Raw genomic sequence first — 23,755 nt, 5'->3', positions numbered from 1 at the left:
ACTGTAAATAAAATTGTAAGGAGTAAAAAGTACTTTTTTTCTTAAAAAATGTAATTAAGTAAAAGTAAAAGTATTGGTTTTTAATTGTACTTAAGTAAAGTAAAAATACCCAAAAATAATACTTAAGTACAGTAATCAAGTAAAATTACTCAGGGCCGGTGTCAAGGGGGGGCATTCGCGGGCAGTGCCCCCCTAAACAGGTTGTTGTGCCCCCCCTACAAAGTTTTTTATTAATTTAATATATATCAAGAATAATTAAAATAAATTAAACATTGAATGTTTCATGACTTGTAATGTAATCAAATGAGGAAAATATAGTTGATATATGTTTTCTTTTATTAAAATAGACCAGTTTTTCTGATTGGATGTATTGCCGCTTCTCACCCGTCTTACGTCTTTAGCATATTTGTGACTTGATACTAGCAACGTGTTTTTTCGCGGCATTTTATGGATGGTGTAAAATATGGATATTAGAACATTTAGAACAAACCAGCAGCAACGCCTGCTTCATCTGACTTCATGCAAATACAGACTGGCTCAAACTCAGAGATTAGAGGTCGAGGTGGAATTTACAAATCTACAGGACACTGTTTTAAGGAAGTTTATGTTCGTACACGGCGTCTTCAGCTATTTTAAAGGTAAGTTAGCGTTGTTTTAAATTACATAAGCTTAAATGTGAAGTGTGGCTAGACCGTTAACAGCATTACGACGTGATTGTGGTAAAGCGGCTTTTTTCAAGCTAGGACGCGGTTTGCTATGAAACCCATTAATTTCAATTGCTTGCGCCGCGCGAGGGCGGTTTGTTGTTGCGTCGAGCAAAGCGTGAGCGTAGCGGAGCTCAGCTTGCGCTCACGTCGCGGTCGAAGTTCAATAGTTTTGCGCATAGTTTGTGGTCTTTTGCACTTTATACGGGAAATGAGCTGACAGTCTGTACCAGTTGTATGAGTGTGTGCTTGCACTGTATTTGTTGTTTTAATGTCTTTTTTTGCAAGTTATTGTTGTTATTGCGTGCCCCCCCGTTGGAAGCCAAGTGCCCCCCTGTTAGTTATGGTCTGGCGCCGGCTCTGAAATTACTCAAGTACTTTACCTCTCTGTCAAAATATCAAATGCTTCCGGTGGTTGGACTTGACGTATTTATTGTCATATTAAGTGAAAACATACTACAACCATGTGACGAGGATTTGATATTGCATGAGACGCGTTGTAAAAGTCCTGCACGGGCGGAAACAGACGCTGTGTCCAAACCGCATCCTTCCATACTATATAGTAGGCGAAAAGCACTACTTCTCATACTCTTTGCCTACTATATAGTATGGAAGTAGGCGGTTTGGGACACAGCGATTGTTTATGCCTGAGAATTTTGACGCGCATGCCTGCGATGTCAGCATTGCTAATATTTGTTTCACACATATACAAAATATTTCCACAGGTACTTTGCACATACACAACTCCTTTTGCACAGCTGCAAAACTTGATTACCAGAGTTGTATAGTACTTAAGTATTTGTACTTTCTGCATAAAAGTAAATTTTCATTTAATCGTATTTTATAAGTATTTTTCTTTTCAAAACACATTATCATAATTTTTACTCCACTACATTTCATAATTTCAAGTTTTTGGTTTAGATTTAATATTTAAGTACATTAAACATCTAGTAATTTTTTTGTACTTTTACTTAAGTAAAAAAAAAATCGTACTTTTACTCAAGAAAGTAAAAGTAAACCATTTTTATGTAATTAGGCATTAAATCAATTTTTATATGCAATATATAATGAATACACAGTATGATTCTATGCTTTAGAATGTTGTGAAAAATTTTTAGTAAAGAAAAGTAAATTTTTTCCCAAGACAAACAATGTAACTAAAATACTTAGGTATTATACACCTCTGTTTATTACACATGTGAACATCTTTTCACAAGCTCACAATATTAATGACCTTAATTTGATTCCATACTATAGGACCTTTATTTTGAAGGATGGTAACAATGCAAACATCAACAGTAACGTCAGTACCATGACAACAGCAGTTCGAGTGATATGGGACGCTGAGATGTCTTGAGCGGGCCTGATTTATCGCACATTTCTGGGAAATATCTTACTGCTCATATTAAAGGTAACATTACAACATTTACATTTTACTAAACATGTAACAGTTAGAGCAAAGCAACTTTAAACATTATAAATGTAAACAGTTTCGACCGCTAGCACAACGATAAAATTCAGTCATACTCTAAGTTACTTCTGTTTTTATTGTCTTATCACAGCATTATTTAGCGTAATTAGGCTGTGAATAGGCAGGTCTAAACGCTGATTGATAAACACGTATATGTCCGCGTGTAACGGTAAACTTTCAGTTTTTGAGATTTGGCCGGCTGTTTGTCATGTCTGCTTTTGAACTGAAGATATTTCAACCTTAAAGGGCAGAAAAATGCGCGGTTAAAGAAAGTATTGTGTGTGGTAGTTGAGTGTTTTTTTATGATTCCGGGTTTGTATCTCTGGTAGGCGGATTAGCATCTTTGTTAAGCAGTTGGCATTAGAAAAGCAGCTTGAGCCGCGGCTAATAAAAGGTGTTCCAGTTCATGCGCGTGTTACAGCGAGTTCAACCGTGATGGAAGGAAATGTTTGTTTTGCTACGATGAGCAAGATAACATTTAATTATTTTGCGCTAATTTTGTCATGATTATGATTCACTACTTTTTAGCATGGCTAGTGTAGTTTCTGTGACATGGCATAAAGTGAACACTTAATAAGAACAGTTTTTTAAAACTGTTGATACTTTGTATCTGTGTCAACTTGTCATATTATTTTCTCCGTAGCCTATTATAAGGAATACTTTCGTTGTTTCCCTCAATTCTAATATCTTTTTAGATAATAGCGTCTGCTATATGATTATGTAAATTACTAGACGTAGGCAATGTGAAAGTTTCTAACTGTACACCCTCTTTATTTTTGTCCACCGCATTAACGTTTTTTTTTTACTATTCTAGATCCTCAGTAACACTTTACAATAAGGTTGTATTTGTTAACATTAGTTAATGCATTAGCTAACACGAACACTACTTCTACAGCATGTATTAATCTCGATTCTTGATAATTTCGGGATTTATTAATACATTTATAAAATCAAGTGCTGTAACTCCTAACATTAGTTATGCACCATAAACTAACATGAATAACTGAATTGACAATTATTAACTAACATTAACAAGAATCAATACATGCTGATAAACTATATTGCTCATTGTTTGTTTGCTAATACTACCCTTTTGGAAAGTGTTACCAAATCATCTGATTAATTCATTAAATAAATTATTATTAATAATAATCATAAGTAATACATATGACCTATAAATTACCTAATCTGCCCTTTTCGTAAGTAAAAAAGCATGTACTTCATCTAAGTACGCTTACAAAACTAGTATGTGAAAATAAAGCACTTGAAGTATTGTATCAGGTCAGTTTTTAAAAGTAAATTCTTAATTTTACGCAAAATACAATATTCGCTGTGTTATTCTCATTCTGTCATCTTTTCTCCCTTTTTCCCAAAACGCAATAAACCCCACTCCTCCTTTTCTGCAGAATGCAATAAATCTGCTCAACAAATCACAGCGCACCATTCCACACATTGTAAAAAAACAATGGCGGCGCGTTGAATACACAGACTCCTTTTTTTCCTAATCTTGTAGTGCGTGATCAACAAACAAACAAAACAAAATAATACTTTGCTGGCATTGATAAACCTATGGTGGTTTGCTGTGACGGGAAAGAAACGTAAGCCATCAACATCTAATAATTTATGCAAGAGGCGGAAAATGCCGGTTGTTTGTTCTTCCGACAACATCAAGCTTCTCTCACCTCAAATCGAGCGGGAACAAAACATTTTACAGCTGATCTCTGTGAAAAATGGTTAGCGGCAGTTTTTATAATAAATCTTTGAAAATCAAATTATGGATTTGAATTTTTTATATTTTTATAACCTAAAGATGCCATGTAAAAGTTTATAACAGAAAACAGTAGTTTTCATCTTGTCACTTTCTTGGTATAGAAAACATGTTTTTACCGAAATCAGTCAAAATGGATTTTATTGCGTTTTGGAACCAAACTCTTCACTTCTTTTTTTACCTGCACATACAGTATTGCAGATCTTTCCCTGAGTGTGTATGTTAAGCTCTCTGTGTGCGAGAGAGAGATAATAGGATTTAAATTTCAGCTTATGAATGGAATGGTTAGTGTTGTGTTTGTTGCACATTTGATGCCTTGATAAAAGGGCAATCAAATTTTTTATGCAGCCTCTAAGTTAGTACTTTCCCTAGTTAGGGCTGGGTACCGAACGTCGTTCCTTTAACTCTTTCACCGCCATTGACGAGATATCTCGTCAATTAAGAGAAAACGCTTCCCCGCCAGTGACGAGATTTTCAGTCTTTCCGCAATACCGCTATTTTCCACAAGGTGGCGCCCTTCGGCAACTTTTTAAACCCGGAAGTATTGCCCTATGGCAAGCGGCTGCATGTCCAAGTCTGTTTTAAAGATCGCTCTGAATGGGATCTCAATGAAAAGTCCGTCACAAAAATGGAATTATCTCTGCTTTTTGCTCAAAATGTGGTGTTTTTACAGAAACCTACCCATTAGGGGTGGGCGATATGACCAAAATCTTCTATCACGATAGGATTAATTTTATATCATGATAACGATATGTATCACGGTAGAGTTTTTTATGTTTTAATAAGGTTTAAATCTTTAATACCATAGAAATGTTCATAATTCTCACAAAAAACATATACAAGCATAGAAAGAAGATAAAAACAAACAAAACTCAAGCTCTCTGAAGATACACAGTCAATAAGAATGATAATAAATAATTATGCATGTATGTATAGGCCTATATATATTTTTATTTAAGGTAGAAAAGTGATTTAATCAGGAGCAGTGAGAGATTTTTTTCTCAATGCTGTTTGATTAACACGAGTGACAGACAGGAGCAAAATTAGGTAACTTCCCCTTTAAGACCAAAGTCCGGATCCAATACACTGTTACACATGCGCTTTCTCTTTTAGCTGTTTACTTTCTCTTAAGACCTTACTGGTCGTGTTTATGATGATGCTTGCAAAGACGGGAATTTTGACGCATATGTGTATTTAAGGCCAATAAAGCGGGAAAAATGCTCACGAGCTTAATAAGCAGAGGTCGCGCGACTTGCGCGCTCCTCACAGACAGAAAGAGCAGCGGTTGCGCGACTTGTCCGCTCCTGACACACAGAAAGAACGCACGCATACAGATCTGTTGTCTGTGTTTCAATGGCTTAAAATAACTTGTTTTAAAACTGCAGTGCTTAAATACGTGTACAAACGTTACGTTTTCGCGACCACACGCACAGGAGCGTGACGTGGGCACGTAACCTCGATAGAAACGATAGTCCAAAATCTCTACCGGTTGACAAATTTCTACCGGTTAATTTTGTCTACCGGTTTATCGCCCACCCCTACTACCCATATTCAAAAGCTGATTACAAAAGAACCACTTAAGGTAGGATGAAACGTTTTTTTTTGTTTGAAAGCAGAGGGTCTGTTCTTTCATTTGGTATATTGTATGTTTATATATTTAAAGAAGAACATTTTCTGGAAGGCATTAAACTTTGGTGAAAATCATGAAAAAACGCTGGCGCTGGCTGGCAACTTTTTAAAAAAACGCTGGCGGTGAAAGAGTTAATGGTTTCAAACGAAAAACTCATACACTTTGAGTATCGAGAAATGATTTATCTTTCGGTGCTAAATTTCAATTCCAAAAGCCACGCAGCTGTGTCTGTGTGAGCCTGTACTTGCTTGTAAGGACCTAAAGCGCCGGAAATTAGCTGTCCACAACCATGTGATGGGGAGGATTTTTCTGAAAATACTTGCAATCCAACTCGCAGTCACCCAACACAAGTCTAGAAATGATGGAATATGAGAAATATACAGAAAGCATTTGTGACTTTTGTCTTACCAATAGAGTTAGCGCAAGTATGGCCGTGAAAGGCACGTCAACAAAAACGGCGCTTCTCCTAAAGTGACGAGGGGTTTCAATTTAAAGCACTTTTTTACTATTGAAAATATCAAGATTTACAAACAAACATGGCTGCATGAGATTAGTTTCTTCAAAATTAGTATACAGAAAAGATATAGCCTAAGGGAGCAACTCTTAATACAAACAGGAATTACATATGTATATGTATACAAAAAATAATAATTATAATAAAATTAAAACAAACAAAAAGAAATGAAGAAAAAAAAAGATTATAACATAAGGGGATAATTCAGTCATTGTTTAGCTATTTACCTCTGTTGGGGAGTGTTTTAGGGAATCATATATTTTTTGTGCTTTAGGACCTTTCTACAACTTTAATGATTTCATGTACAGTTTAAATTCATTTAAAAAAACAACAAATTTGGGAGATGATTTCACAATTCTACATATGTGAATGAAGAATTTAGCTTAACATAAAATTGTATTAGTACAGAGCTTATCATCCTTGCTTTGCAATAACAATCCAAATGTTATGTCGTCACTAGAGAAAAAGGTTGGGAGTGAAGACATCTGTTGTTTATCCCATTTATATATATCACACCAAAAAGTCTGTATCACAGTACATGAGAAAAACACATGGTCCGTTGATTCAACATCATTTTCATAGAAAGTACATGTAGTATCATCTATATCAAAGCTAAGACTCAGTAACCCTTTAGAGGGGTAAATATTGTTTCTTTCACTTTAGGAGGTATATAGGGAGTGTTAGATAAATTGTTATTTTAGTGATTTAATCTTTATCAAATTTTTGTAGGATGCTATTTTTATTCTGGCTTGTAGGATAAAGGTACAAGTTTTTATTGCATTTTTTATCCAGAACATAGATCCCTTGAATTAAAAGTGGAGCCAATTATGGTTGTATCGTATAATATGCCAAAATGTTTTTTGTTAAATGGACAAAACCTTGGGGTAGTGCTTTATGCAATTTAGAGAAGTCTGATTTTGAGGGTTTGAAAATATGTTTGATGCAAAAAATTTTAGAGATGCTCCGATCAGCATTTTTGGGGCCGATCACAGATTACCGATCACCAAGATCATGATCTGCCAATCGCCGATCAGTGCCGATCACAGGATGGCAGTGGAATGGGAATCTTTTATCTATAATCTAGCAGAATTTGCACCATTTGTAGAAATGAAACTAACTATAAATTAGGTATATTATTGTTTTAATAGAGAATCAAATAAATAAGCAGAACAAATATTCTTCTTGCAAAGAGAAATGTTATATGCCTTTAAAAAGGTTTATGTTTGTTAAAAGTAATTAAGATAAAACGCTTCACAGTCTTTACTGTTTGAATTAATATACACACATTCGTATGAAGTACAACAGTTCTTCACTGATGAGCAGAGAGTAATTTTATTGAGAGATGAATTAGGATACTGTAGCTTTAAGACGTGGGAGAGATCGTTCTCTTCACGTGCACTGATGACCGGCTGCTGTGTATGCGTGCGGCGGGTGTCCGCAAACAAGAGCAGCTGTGAGGAAAATGGAAGTTTAAACCTTCAAAACTTTAAAACGAGTGCAAGTAATAAACTTTCGGCATGAGGATGCAATTGTCCGCGATAGATATGTGTTGTATACGCTGTTTGATAGGGATGTGAAGACGCATCGCGCTGAGGACCGGAGCGCATCCTCATAGAAAATACGCATATCTCTGTAAAGGCAGAGAGAGAAATCCAAATCTGCACGTCACACATGAGCAACGGGTTACAAAATGCTCACACTGTGTAAAAGGGTCTCTAATTGCAGCCGCATCAGGAACGCTATGATGACAAAAGTAAACAGAAAGATCGGCTCATGAGATCGGCAAATTTAGCGAGTGCCGATCGCGTCATTTAATGCCGTTATCGGCCGATCACGATCAGCGGCCGATCGATCGGAGCATCCCTAAAAATTTTCATAATTTAAAACATGTCCGTTGGTATCCATTAAGTTGGCCATGGACCAAATGTTCCTCCCCAGGGTGTCCGCGGGGTTTTAAAAAGTATTAAAAAGTGATAAATCAAAATTGTCAAATTTAAGGCCATTAAAAGTGTTAAATTTGGTCTCAGAGGTATTATTTTTTCCAAATTAGGTATTATTTTTTCAGACTATCAGGTGTCATATTCTGATTGAAATTCTATCTGCGTTCGCGTTGGTTCGTTTAAATATAGGGTTTAGCATAATCAAAAAAATGGGCACATAATCAAAGATCTTTCGTCTCTGTGATGTGATCAAAGCCTGGAGTGGAGCCAAATCACTTTCCTCTCGCCACTGTAAGCGTTCTGTAATCACTACGCACCGGATCCACTCCGGGTTTTCTGACTGTATCACGTTAAGCTGAGGTAAAACTTTATTTCAGCTAGCATGGTCAAACTTATAATGCAGGAAGGCTCTGATGTTTTGAAGATCGATAAAGGAGTAAAAGACCAGTGGAGATTGACTTGGCTTAGCGAAATGATGAAGATTGGCAAGCATTTCAGTTCGTGGGCTAAGAAAATCAAACAGCCAGGTAACTTGCGTGTCTTTGCACAGTATGACTAACTTTAGGGGTCCTGTATTTTAGGGGTAAATGATTTCTCACATACGTGATCATCCGCGTCACGTTTTTTAATGCTATGCTGATCTAGCCAGTGGCTGATACACCGGGTTTGTTAAACTCGTGGATAAACTTCAGGTGGCGCCACAAGAACCAATAGGCAGATGACAGCCAAATCCTGTGAGAGCGACTGACGAGGAATCATAAGAGGAGACTGTTTCCAAATGCTCTCGCTGGACTTTGATGTCATCCACCTGTGGGTTCTTGCAGTTGCATTTGCATGTGGTAACAAAAACGTAACATTTGTACATATATTTATATTTATATATTTTATAGTTTAAAAACAAGTGATTTTAAGCCATTCAAACACAAACAACAGTGCTAAAGGCGTCCTCTGTTTCTGTGTCAGATGAGCACGCAAGCCGCACATGCGTTTCTCATTGAGCTTGTGTTGTGAGTATTTTTGCCGCTTTATTGGCCTTAAATAACACATATGCCTCAAAAATCCCATCTTTGCAAATATCCTCATATAAACACGACCATTTAGGTCTTAGGAGAAAGTAAACAGCAGAAACATTGCGCATAAAATAGCACATCAGCGCTGCCTCTATTGTAACATAATATTTTGTTAATAAAGGTACAGTCATTCAATTTACAACTGTCACTATGGTTACACACATCCTGTGCGAATTGTACACTAGTTTGACTCGAGTTACTCATTCAGGGTTTATATTCATACATAACGTTACTGTATTAGAGCTGTGACTGTAAGCTGTTGTGTGAACAGAACAGACCCTGGATTACTTGTTTATGTGTACTGAATAATATGATATGAAAAAGTTGTATTTGTTCACTTTAGTAAATGCATTATATAACATGAACAAACAATGAAAAATATAGAGTATATGAGCATTAATTAATTCTTGTTTATGTCATTACAGTAATTGACGGTAGTTCATGGTGCATTCACTAATGTTAATGTAAACATAGGAGACTTCAATATGGAATTTATGGCAAAAAAAAAATTCCCCTTAAAATGCTATTGCTCTTGCCTACATAAAGTGTTAGTTAAAGGAATATGACTTGGCCTGAAAAACATTTCAGTAAGAAGAATTTTTTTCACTTTAATCCATGTCTATTCTTTTTTGTATGTTATATATGTCAAAATCCGTGTAAATAATAGAAACGTCGCTGATCAACACTTGAATTTCAGTGTCGTGATGGTTTTAAAAAATATTCTGAAGGTAGTAAAAAAGGTATTAAAAAGTAGTAAATTTAACTTAAGGATTGCTGTATATACCCTGCTCCCATACCAATCCTCAAAGAACAGAGATGCGGTGCAAAATATTCCTGTTGTTCCAGAGTACAGATGTATGGGTTGAGAAGCTATGTACGTATAACATTTTCCAATACAAGAGTATTTGTTTATGAAACTCTGGCAATGATATAGGTAATTTATAATTATTCCATCTTAAGCCTGCACGATAATTGGCTGTCCCAGACGAAAGATTGCCATCGTGAAATATTCGTCGCGATTTCTGTGATCGTGGCTCTTCATCGATGGTCCTATGTCGTACAGTGAAAGAGGTTCAAAGACGGCCGTTTTCCCGGTCTTTCGTCCAAAGATAGCCTACGATAGTTTTCTGACAGTGTCAGAAATTCGGCATGATCACCGCACAGTGCGTTTGCTGCTACAACCTGCGCGCTGGTATTTGTTTACCATGAGCGTATGCTGGTAACGTGTGACGCAGCCGCCGAAGCTTCTGTGTCAACATGGTACAGTCTACATGCCTGAGTTAAAACTATCCATGTCGCACAGTGTGATAAGGTAATGATCTTATAGGAGTGCAAAAATCCTGCAGTGTATTCCGGGTTTTAGTTAGGTAAATTCGACCCAGTATTGATAAGTCCCTCTGTAGCCATATATTTAGTCTTGATTTGCATTCTTTAATTTTATTTTCTACATTGGCTTTGTTTTTGGTCCCTGGAAAGGTAAATTCCCCGGTAAAGTAATTCCGTTACTGTAATTCCATTACTGTAATTCCACTACTTTTAGCGGTAACGAGCATGTAACAAAGTATTTTTTTTAAATCAAGTAACACAGTTACAATTACTGAAATTTAAATGAGTTGGTTACCCGCGTTACTCTATTTTGTGTTAAATGAACACTTGCAGACAAGACATTTCTGATTTAACATCGCAGGACTGTGGTGAGCGGCACAATGAATAATAACACAGAAGGTGTTATTTTATGTGTTATTAATGTGTTGTTCCTTTACTAACACACCTTCTGTGTTATTATTCATTGTGCCGCCCACCACGGTCCTGCAACATTAGATCAGAAATGTCTTGTTCTTCGTTACATGCTCGTTACCGCTAAAAGTAGTGGAATTACCGTAATGGAATTACTTTGTTTCTTCCGTCACTGTTTTTACGACAACTTGTGTTGTACCTTTAATTTATATTAACATGAAATAACGCCTTAAATGGCATGGTATCCAATCAGTCTCTGAGAATTCTTATCAAGGTATTAAGCCACGCCCCTAGCAACCAAATATGAGCACCCTAGCAACATAATAAACAAAGCACTAATATACAGTCGTGGCCAAAAATATTAGCACCCTTGGTAAATATGATCAAATAAGGCTGTGAAAATTCATCTGCATTGTTAATCCTTTTGATTTTTCATTTAAAAAATTCACAAAAATGTATTCTTTTATTGGATAATAAGAATTTAAAATGGGGGGAGATATGATTATGAAATAAATGTTTTTCTCTAATACACATTGTCCAAAATTATTAGCACCCTTTTATTCAATACTTTTTAAAACCTCCATTTGCCAGTTTAACAGGTCTAAATTTTCTCCTATAATGCCTGATGAGGTAAGAAATCACCTAACAAGAGATCAGAGACCATTCTTTCATACAGAATCACTCCAGACCTTTTAGATTCCCAGCTACATGTTGTTGCTTCTCCTCTTCAGTTCACTCCTCTCATTTTCTGTAGGGTTCAGGTCAGAAGAGTGGAATGGCTTTAGCAGAAGCTTGGTTTTGAGCTCAGTGACCCATTTTTGTGTTGTTTTTGAGGTTTGTGTTTTGGTTATTGTACAGTTAGAGGATCCAAACATGGCCCATTATAAGAATTCTAACAGAGTCAGTCACTTACGGATTTTTTATCTGTTGGTATTTGATAGAATCTATGATGCCATGTATTTTAACAAGATGTCCAGAACCTCCAGCAGAAATATAGGCCCACAACATCAAAAACACAGCAGTATATTTCATTGTACACATGGGGTACTTTTTTTCTCTGTGTTTACCAAACCCATCTTGAGTGTTTGCTGCTAAAAGCTCATTTTTTAGTTTCATCTGACCATAGAAGCCATTCCCATTTAAAGTTCCAGTCATGACTGATAACTGAATATGCTTTAGTTTGTTTTTGAATGAGCTAGGAGAATTTTTCTTGTAACCCTCCCAAACAACATGTGTTGATGTAGGTTCTGTTTGACCATTTTTTAAAAGGTTTTCTGAACCAGAGGCTCAACAATTTTCTGCAATTCTTCAGCTGTGACCCTAGGAGAGTCTTTAGCTACTCAAACTCTCCTTCTCACCGCACATTAGGACGATATAGGCATAGGTTCTCTTTCAGGCAGTTTTGTAACATTTTCTGATGGTTGGAAATTCTTAATTATTGCCCTGATGATGGAAATGCTCATTTTCACTGCTCTAGCTCTTTTCTTAAAGCCACTTCACCAATTTGTGAAGATCAATTATCTTTTGCTGCACATCAGAAATATATTCTTTGGTTTTTCTCATTGTGATGGATGATTAAGGGAATTTAGGCTTTGTTTCCCCTCCTCTTTATATTTTTGTGAAACAGAAGCCAGAGCTGAATGATTTTGTGTTTACAATCATGCTGGAGTTCTGAAAATTGTGAAAATGAATGGGAATATGCTTCAGAGATATTTTACCAATAAGAATTTCTAGGGGTGCTAATAATTGTGTCCAACGAGTATTTGAGAAAAACATTGATTTCATAATGATATTTCCCCTCCATTTTAAATTCCTATTATTCAATGAAAGGATACATTTTTGTGAATTTTTTAAATAAAAAATCAAAAGGATTAACAATGCAGATGAATTTTTTACAGCCTTATTTGATCATATTTACCAAGGGTGCTAATATTTTTGGCCACGACTGTATCTCTGGATCCGAACATCATAGAGACATGGGGGTTGGGTCTTTTGGTCATGTTAGCCTTATGCTAGCTCCATGCTAAGTCATACTAGCTTCATGCTAGTTTCATGCTAGCTTTATGTTAATTTCATAATAAATCTTGCTAACTTCATGCTAATCATGTTAACATCATGCTAGCTTCATACTAATTCTTGTTAGCATCATGCTAGCTTCATGGTAATTCATGTTAGCTTCATGCTAGCTTCATGCTAATTCATGTTAGCTTCATGCTAATTCATGTTAGCATCATGCTAGCTTCATGCTAATTCATGTTAATTAATGTTAGCTTCATGCTAATTCATGTTAGCATCATGCTAGCTTCATGCTAATTCATGTTAGCATCATGCTAGCTTCATGCTAATTCATGTTAGCATCATGCTAGCTTCATGCTAATTCTTGTAAGCATCATGCTAGCTTCATGCTAATTCATGTTAGCATCATGCTAGCTTCATGCTAATTCATGTAAACATCATGCTAGCTTCATGCTAATTCATGTTAGCATCATGCTAGCTTCATGCTAATTCATGTTAGCATCATGCTAGCTTCATGCTAATTCATGTTAGCATCATGCTAGCTTCATGCTAATTCATGCTTATTCATGTTAGCATCATGCTAGCTTCATGTTAATTCATGTTAGCATCATGCTAGCTTCATGCTAATTCATGTTAGCATCATGTTAATTCATGTAAACATCATGCTAGCTTCATGTTAATTCATGTTAGCATCATGCTAGCTTCATGCTTATTCATGTTAACATCATGCTAGCTTCATACTATTTCATGTTAGCATCATGCTAATTCATGTAAACATCATGCTAGCTTCATGCTAATTCATGTTAGCATCATGCTAGCTTCATGCTAACTTCATGCTAATTCATGTTAACTTCAATCTAATTCATGTTAGCTTCATGCTTATTCATGTTAGCATCATGTAAACTTAATGCTAATTCATGTTAGCTTCATGCTAATTCATGTTAGCATCATGCTAGCTTCATGCTAATTCATGTTAGCATCATGCTAGCTTCATGCTAATTCATGTTAGCATCATGCTAGCTTCATGCTAATTCATGCTTATTCATGTTAGCATCATGCTAGCTTCATGTTAATTCATGTTAGCATCATGCTAGCTTCATGCTAAATTCATGTTAGCATCATGCTAGCTTCATGCTAACTTCATGTTAGCATCATGCTAATTCATGTAAACATCATGCTAGCTTCATGTTAATTCATGTAAGCATCATGCTAGCTTCATGCTAATTCATGTTAGCATCATGCTAGCTTCATGCTAATTCATGTTAGCATCATGCTAGCTTCATGCTAATTCATGTTAGCATCATGCTAGCTTCATGCTAATTCATGTTAGCATCATGCTAGCTTCATGCTAATTCATGTTAGCATCATGCTAGCTTCATGCTAATTCATTTTAGCATCATGCTAGCTTCATGGTAATTCATGTTAGCTTCATGCTAGCTTCATGCTAATTCATGTTAGCTTCATGCTAATTCATGTTAGCATCATGCTAGCTTCATGCTAATTCATGTTAGCATCATGCTAGCTTCATGCTAATTCATGTAAGCATCATGCTAGCTTCATGCTAATTCATGTTAGCATCATTTTAGCATCATGCTAGCTTCATGCTAATTCATGTAATCTTCATGCTAATCATGCTAGCATCATGTTACCTTCATGCAAATCATGCTAGCATCATGTTAGCTTCATGCTCAATCATGCTAGCTTCATACTTAAACATACTAACAGCCAGATAGCCTACTAAACTAAACTTCTGTCAAACCGTTTTAAACGTTCAGGCTACGCTTTGTAAAGCCAACATAAAGTTTGTCAACAAACTTTTCTATCTAGTTGTTAAATTATTATTGCTGCTATATTAATTAAACAGCATTTGGGTATTATTTTAGGAACCTATGCAGCAAAAAAAGACCAAATTTAAAATCCTGGCCATAGGATGTGTAAAGCCAAGTTGTGGTGTTTAATTTTTAATAAAATTAATCTATTAACTTATACATTGTAGTTGTGGTGCTTCATAATTTTTGGATGAGTGCGCCTACATTTTTGCTGGTGCTCCTAACTCTTTAAAGTTGGGAGCACCAGTGGTACCAAATAAAAAAGTAAATTTTGAGCCCTGTTTTTCCCTATCTTTTAAAATTATTTTACTGATAAGATGGTAAATTGGCGTATTTTATCTTTTAGGAAATCCCACATTTTGGCAGCAGTTTTTAGCTCCTCAGAATTGGCGTATTTTTTAATTAGTAATTTAGGGCTGGAACGACGCGTCGACGTAGTCGATTACGTCGATTACGTAATTACGTCGATTTGCCGGAAATGCGTCGATGCGTCGCACTGTTTACATTTTGAAATGAAGGCGGCTTCAGCTCCGACCGGGTGATACAAGTGTTATACCAAACAGACAGAACGCGATCAAAAGTGTGGGAATACTTTAAGCAGAGACCAAATAAAACACATACTGTGTAAAACTGAAATGGCATACCACAGCAGCGCAACACCTGTGTATGATCATCTTAAAAGAAGAAAACCTGGGGCTCTCCGACCTCAAAATGACGAGACGTCAGCGTAAGAATTTGAACTATTACAGTAAGTTTTTATACTTACTCTATAAACAATAGAATCAATACATATTGTGCTTAATACAGCTGCGTTTACATCTTCGTTTAATACGAGCTGCGAGACGCCTGACAGACGCGACATTGCATCGCTTCTGGGCAGTATGTTGAAACAGTAAATAAAGAGCAGGACATGTTTTTATATTAAGAAGTTATGAAATAATAAGTTACTGTCACATTGAGAACTGATAGGCATGTGCCCGCGTGCACTGAAAGCCAGCTGGCAGTGCGGAGTTCCCAATTAACGTCTTTTTTGCGAATATGTGCGCAGATATTACAGAAGCTCGTCTTGTAAGGTATTCCTGACATGCGTTTATTTAAAATTAACAGCGGCGTAAACGCTGTTTATAAAATATTAGAAGATCATACTAACTGAACTTGTTTTTTACCCGGAACTTAAGAAAAGTTAAATGTTAAAGTTAAATGAGAATGCAGTACTACTAATAGTAATAATATTAACAGTAATAATATAACCATTACATCTTATATAAGGGTTCATGAATCACAATGAACTTATTTTTACTTCAGTCTGAACTAATGCTGAGTTAATGCATGTACCAATCATAAACTAATGTTTAAAATATTAATATATGCCCATTTTATTGTTTAAGGTGAATAATGCCTCTTTTAAAGTGGCACTGCCACTTTATTTTTCATGTTGAAAATTTTGGTTTGTGTGTTTGTTTAATTAAGAAAATGCTTAAATAAAATGTTGGCGTTAATGGCAGATGTTACATTTATTATTTGTTGGGGAATTATATGTATAAAAAAATCATTAGACTATTCGATTAATCGAAAAAATAATCGATAGATTAATCGGTTGAAAAAATAGTCGATAGTTGCAGCTCTATAGTAATTTGATTTTTTGGCAATAGTCATTATTTTTGAGCAGACTGGAATTGAACTTCCAATACGTGTGTGAGTGGACATTGTTGTCATTGGGTTTGATCTGTAGAAAAATAACACTATGATCCATTAGTGGTTCAGCAAAAAATATCAAAGCCAATATTATAAACTAGCAAATTATTTGAAATTAACCAGTGAGGTGTTTGGATGACTTATAGAGTACTTGCAAGGAGATCTATCAAGAAATTCATCACGAACTAGGTTTAGTTCACCACCAATGATGATGTTATGAGTTGAATGTATTAATTTAAGATTGTCTAACTCTAAACCAATTTGTTCAAGTAAGTTTCTGTTTTCTCTACAACTGTTATATCAATAAATATAAAAATAGATGTTAATCTATGTTAATTATAAGAGTCAGCCAGTGACCAAATTCATCTGCCATATGGGACACAATATGACCTTTGAAGTTATTTAGGAGGATGGCGACACCTGCTGACCTTTAAGTGCCATGGCTAAAGTAAGCTTGATCTCCCCATTGTTTAGACCAAAATGTAATATCATCAACCTTAGAGTGTGTTGGCTGCAACAAAATAATATTTGACTTCTTCCCTTTACAAAATAAAAAAATACTTTTTCTTTTTGCCATCAATGCCATGTCTCTTAAACCCCTTGCATTAACAGAAATTAAAGAAATATTACTCTTTAAACTGAACATAGAATATATATGAATAAACAATCTACAAGAACAGATTGCTGAACTTACTAAAAAACAATAGTAAAAGTTCCTATCAGGAATATATAATAGTAGCAAAAAATACGTTTTCATTTAAACTTGTTTTCGGGAATCCAAAAAACCCTGAATAATTGTGTCTATGGTGCGACTCTTTGTCCATTAATAAAAGCATGGGGGCCCCGGAACACTGTCTTTAGACCTGCCTTCCTTACTTGTTCAACTTTCGGCCACTTAGCCCTCCATGCCTCTCTATCTTCCTTGGTGAGGTCTTGTTGATGTTGAGGTCCTTGCAGACGCGGTGAAGTTTGGTGATCCGCCAAAGTTCGTCCCTGAAGTGGCGTCCTGTGAACTGCATGATGATATGACGAGGGCGGTTGGTGTTACTCGGCCACAATCGGTGCAACGAATCCAGGATGAAATCCATCTTCTCCTTCCAGTGTTGTACAATCTTTCCGATGATATCAGAGATGATCTGTCATGTGTTTTTGTCCTTTTCCTCCTGTAAACCATTTAATCGCAGGTTCTATCTTCTTTTATATCGCTCCAACTCTACAGCACTTTTTCCCACTTTTGTTCTCTTTTCTCCAGATCTGTCTTCTCCTCTTTCAACTGTATTTTTGGTGCTTTTTTTGGTTTTTGGCGCTGTTCTTTACAATCTTTGATTTCGGCAGGGTTAAACTCTACCGCTTTCGCGATATTGGCTATGGACAGCATGTTCTGTTTTAGCTCCGCTTTGAAGTCCCGCATCATGTTTTGAAGAGTGCCGATAGCAGCCAATATCGCAGCGTTAGAGGTGTCTTCAGCATGGGCACCAGCAGACACGACGTTGTCTGCTTTTGACTTTTTCCGTGGTGCTGGTGGTTTGAAAGGGGATGCTAAGGTGTTTTTAGTTCCTCTGGTGTTAGTATCCATCCTTTCTGGACCACCATATTCGTGTTCTTGGAGAGTCTTCAATTTAGCATTTGCTTTTGTGCTAGACATGTTATATCGTACTCAAGAGTTCACTTACAAGATTCTGAATTACTGTGATAAGTTCTTTCCGGTTTTACATCTGATATTTCAGGGTTTTGTAGAGTTAAAAGTTAATTTCGTTGATTTTCAAGGTTTTGCTACTCTGAGGTGTTCACAACGCGTCTGCTCTCTCCGCCATCCTGAGCCCTCCATGTTTAAATTTAAAGCACGCGCGCAGCCTGTGTCTCCCACAACAGTCTCGACAAGGTTTTTAAACTTGACTCACGTGCGCAGCTTGTGTCTCTCAATGCTTTTGAAATACTCACGCCTGTCTCTCCGCATCGCAAAGCCTTCATGCCCTCATCTCCCAAAATGGACGATGCGTTTAAACCTATTTTTTACAGTCTATGGTTTAAACTTGACGCACACGCACAGCCCAGCACTGCTTACAAGTCTGGGTCATTATTTAAAACAAACTAAAATTCCATTTAACTGGTTTGCTAATTTCACTTGAATGAAATTACACTGTAACGCATTTTCTACTCATTTTAAAAATCCCAAATGTATTTAATATTTTGATAATTATGAAGTTGAGTTTTATTTACAAAGAACAAACATGCATACAATTCTTCCCAGTAAAACTCAGTCATCCATTTAAATATTTTAACTTTTTGTCAAAGTTGCAGCTATAATGAACCCACTTATTTAAATACTGTTAGTCCAAGCTAAATACCATTTTACATTTCATAAAATAAAGCAGTGTTACTTATATTCTTAATTTGTAATGACCTGAAATGCGCGGAAGCAAATTCAATATTTCAATTCAATTCAATTTTATTTATATAGCGCTTTTCACAAAAGTCAATTGTTTCAAAGCAGCTTTACATAAATAGAAGCAGTAAAAAGCACAGAAAAACGACGGATAGCACAACAAAATACATGATAGCATGAGCAGTTAAATTTGCTGCGGCTATGACTCAATATTATAAGTGCACGTATTACTAAAGCAACGTATAGAAGAGGAAGCTAGGTAAAGCCCAAAAAGGCTGCCTCCCCGGGGTGAAAAACCCCCTAGGAGAAAAAGAAACCCCGGGCTTTTATCCGAGGAAAAATAAGTCCTAGGAGGGAAAAACCCTTGGGAGAACGAATAAGGAGATTTAGCGGAGATTAAGCGGTTCTGCCGGTGATCGTTGGTCAGGCATCAGCTGGGCATAACGTTGAAGGACGGCCAGTAGATCAGAGGTGTGCCGACTTTCACATCTACCGGGACTGGGTCTGTTTGTCTCGTTGTCCTCGGGTCGAGGACGAGACAGGGAGAGAAAAACAAAATCGTATTAGCGTAGCGGCCGTTCATATGTATTGAAGTGTCACACAGTGATGTGGTTTAACTCAGCTTAGTTCCAGACAGACTAACTATTGCGGCATAATTATATTATCCACAGTTGAGGATTTAGCAAATTGGGGGCCCAATGCGAGGGTATATATGGTAAATAAGGGTCACCTTCCGATCTTTAAGAGAAAATGAAACCTGACGACCCGTTTGACTAAGGCCTAAAGCCCCACTGTCGTCGTTAATGCAGGTTCAGTGGCAAACGGGTCTATATTGTATACCATTTACAGGACCAGGAGAAAACGCCAAAAACATTGCAACCCGACCATACGTGCTAACCCGTTTGACTAAGGCCGGAAGCCCCACTGTCGTCGTTAATGCAGGTTCAGTGGCAAACGGGTCTGTATGGCATACTATTCAGAAGACACACGAAAGCGCGAAAAACACAACCCGACCATACATACCAACCCGTTTGACTAAGGCTGGAGGCCCCACTGTCGTCGTTAATGCAGGTTCAGTGGCAAACGGGTCTGTATGGCATACTATTCATAAGACTTACGATAGCGCCAAAATCGCAACCCGACCATACGTGCCAACCCGTTTGACTAAGGCTGGAGGCCCCACTGTCGTCGTTAATGCAGGTTCAGTGGCAAACGGGTATGTATGGCATACTATTCACAAGACACACGAAAGCGCGAAAAACGCAACCCGACCATACATACCAACCCGTTTGACTAAGGCTGGAGGCCCCATTGTTGTCGTTAATGCAGGTTCAGTGGCAAACGGGTCTGTATGGCATACTATTCACAAGACACACGAAAGCACCAAAATCGCAACCCAACCATACGTGCCAAACCGTTTGACTAAGGCCGGAAGCCCCACTGTCATCGTTAATGCAGGTTCAGTGGCAAACGGTGGCAAACTATTTAATGCAATTCATTTTAAGTGTTCATGCAGAAAAGGTTTTTATTTATTTATTTGGTTGGTCTGTGTTATGACCGTGAGTGCTTTGTTCCGTGAAAATAACTATTGCGAGTTAAGAACCTTTACTAGACAAATTATGCGAATGCTTTGTTAAAGAGAAAAGTTTTAAGTCTAGATTTAAAATGATCGACTGTGTCTGATTCTCGGACATCGGTTGGTAAATCATTCCAGAGCTTAAGTCGAAAGTATACTCGGGACGTCCGCGTATGCGCGCCGTCCGCATGACGTCATTTTCGTCATCAGGAGAGTCCGCGGCCGGACCGTCCGCGTGCATCCCAAAATTTGAGACAGTGCGTGTACAGTCCGCGTACGACAGCGCATGCGCATGAAAATATTTAGACAGGACACTCCACTATAAACAATTATACAAAGGAAATAGACAGCATTTGCACACACACTATCGTTTTTCTTCTTTAACTTTTACTTCTTCCAAGAACAGAAAGCTCTGGAGCATGTTTGTTTGATTCCTGTTCTTTGTTGTCTTGTTGTTTGTTCTAAACTGTCAGTGTTTCCCATACATAGGCTCTACTTGGGCGCTGCGCCCAGGTAAATTAAATCACTTTACGAATTTCCATATTTTCTGAACTCGACTGGATGACCCGTGTTTTGGAGAGAGAGCGAGAGAGAGAGAGCGCGCGAAAGAGAGCGCGAGAGAGAGGTGGGGGTCGGGTGACCGTGAAGATGATGCACGCGTCATAAACTCATCATCCAGCGCGGCAAACTGGATCAACTGCAGCAGCAGGACATACGGAGCAGCCAGGGAACACACTGCGACCAGAATGGTCGCATATGCTTAAGTGCATATGTGTTTATAGCATCTAAGTTGGCTTCATTTTGCGTGCAAGCACGTTGTGTCTCTCCGGTTGAGTGTCCGTTCACGTGCTCTCTGTTTCTCAATGAATTGGGCGCGACGCGAAGCAACCTCAGTGTCACATTGTATCCTTTCATGTTTCTGAACTTGAGCAGAGTTTTACCATTAGAGGTCTTTCTTCACTGAGGACGCGGGACCCGTACGGTTCCGGGTTTATATTTTAAATGGTCAGATGGGTCCGGGTCGGTCCTAGTTCATTACTTCGGGTCCCAAGTCTGATTAATATTGTGTGTAAAACCCGAGTCGATCGGAGAACGGCCGTGAGCGCTACCGCGCTAAAGCTCGAGTGCTGTTTTAGCGTGCCTCCGGTTTCTATGGCGATAGCAACTGGCTCTTGTCACGACCACGCGCCGCTTCATTTTCTTTATCCCATTTTTTTATAATCTTACTATTAATATACCATATCTTTACTAAAATCTAAACAGTTTGCACAGAGATTGTAGCAAAAAGCAGTGCTAATACTGAATGAGCAAAGCTCTAGCTGACTCAGGATATAAAAAACGCAAAGCTGTAATGTAAAGTCTGTCATCGGGACAGCAAGTAGACTTTTAAATCTGAAATAATTAGTGGATTAAGCTTTTTTTAATCGGCAAAAGAGAAATAGAAAGCAGAAGCAGTAAAAGTGCATCTTATAGAAGTTATTAACATTATAACATCAGTCACATTTATAATCTATAGACTTGCACTGTCTATATAGGCTATAGTATACATAGTATTGTATATAATTGAGTTTGAATAAAGGGGTCATCAAATTGCTTCATATATCAGTGCAAAAACATAAAGTGTTTTCGTGGTGCTTTGACAAACAGTGTCAGCTTTGTTTATGGCAAAAAAAAGTTTGGGGTGGTTAGATTAATGAACTATAATGTGAAATTAATATGAATGTTTTATAAATCAAAGTATTGTGTTGTGTCACACATTATTAGTTCTTTGTTACATGTATAGTAGACCATTTTTTGTCGGTGGATAATAATGATTGCCCTTTTCACCAGCTACCACCACAAGTAAATTTCAGATCTGTGGGAAACACTGACTGTGTTTGCAATGGTGGATCAGTTACTTTTCTTCACCTATCCTAATGTTATAATGTACTGTAAATGTCTCCAAATCAGTGCTGCCCTGACAGCCTGTTAGACTAATAATTTGAATAAGAAATCATTTGTATTGCGTATAGTGTCGAACGCGGCCATCCGCGTGTAGCTGCGAGGACTATACCCGGAAAGCTGCGCGGACGCGTGCGCGCGCGAGCCGGACGCGGACGCGGAAAAAAAGTATACCCGGGCCTTTAGGGGCTAAGTAGGAAAAGGATCTTCCACTTTTAGACACTTTTGATAGTCTAGGGATAATCAATAGGCCAGAATTTTGCGACCGTAGTGTTCGTGATGGATTGTATTCTGATAGTAATTCTCTAATATATGAGGGTGCTAAGCGATTTAAAGCTTTGTAGGTGATTAGTGATATTTTAAATTGGATGCGATATTTAACTGGTAGCCAGTGTAAAGATGCCAGAATTGGGCTTATGTGGTCATACTTCTTAGATCGAGTAAGTACCCTTGCAGAAGCGTTTTGAACTAGCTGAAGCTTGTTGACCTGATTTGAAAGGCATCCCCCGAGTAGCGAGTTACAATTGTCTATTCTAGAGGTCATAAAAGCATGAATAAGCTTCTCTGCGTCAGATGTAGACAGTATATGGCGTATTTTTGAGATATTTCTAAGATGGAAGAATGCTGTGCGGCAGACGTTGGCGATATGACTATCAAAGGAAGATGGCACCACAGTACAGCCATCTATGTGCAATTTGTAATCTGACATATTATGTTTGTAGCGACTTGGTTCAATAATAAGTACCTCTGTCTTATTGGAGTTGAGCTTAAGAAAGTTATGTGCCATCCAGTCACTAACATCGCTAATGCAGTCTTTTAGCTTAGAAAACGTGTGTGTTTCGCTGGGATGCGAGGAGATGTAAAGCTGGGTATCATCCGCATAGCAGTGAAAACTTATGTTATGTTTCCTGATAATGTCTCCTAGGGGTAACATGTATAACGAGAACAGGATAGGACCTAAAACTGATCCCTGCGGTACACCGTATTTAACCAGGGAGTGATATGACTCTTTCTCATTTACATAAACAAAGTGATAGCGATTGGTTAGATATGACCTAAACCAGGCTAGCGCCTGACCACTGATACCAACATAGTTTTCTAGTCTATTGAGTAAGATTCTGTGATCTATTGTGTCAAAGGCTGCACTAAGGTCTAGTAATATAAGAATTGAGATTTCACCACGATCGGATGTTAATAGGAGGTCATTTGTAACTCAAAGCAACGCTGTCTCTGTGCTATGGTGGGGCCTGAATCCTGATTGGAACTTTTCATATGTACTATTATTTGTCAAGAATGTGCGTAACTGGCTTGCCACTACCTTTTCTAATATTTTTGAAAGAAAAGGGAGATTTGAGATTGGTCTAAAGTTATTAAGTTCTCCTTGGTCAAGCTGTGGTTTTTTAATCAGCGGTTTAATAACTGCTAGTTTGAAAGCTGTTGGAACGTATCCTATTTCTAGCGATGAGTTAAAGATATTT

General features: G+C 37.4%; 1 protein-coding gene across 3 annotated transcripts in view; it reads left to right on the top strand.

Annotated features, from left to right (window-relative positions):
* The first annotated feature begins 1,990 nt into the window (after positions 1-1,990).
* Positions 1,991-23,755, top strand: part of bbs9 (Bardet-Biedl syndrome 9) — a 430,031-nt gene continuing 408,266 nt past the window's right edge. For all 3 annotated transcript variants that reach the window (XR_010537394.2, XM_073811698.1, XM_065274291.2), the window contains exon 1: positions 1,991-2,115. The gene's annotated coding sequence lies outside the window, so the exon portion shown is untranslated. The remainder of the gene's footprint in view (positions 2,116-23,755) is intronic.

This window comes from Paramisgurnus dabryanus, chromosome 13, assembly GCF_030506205.2.
Source record: "Paramisgurnus dabryanus chromosome 13, PD_genome_1.1, whole genome shotgun sequence".
NCBI lineage: Eukaryota > Metazoa > Chordata > Actinopteri > Cypriniformes > Cobitidae > Paramisgurnus > Paramisgurnus dabryanus.
The sequence above is the reverse complement of the archived record's forward strand: the minus strand, read 5'-3'. Positions and strand labels throughout refer to the sequence as shown.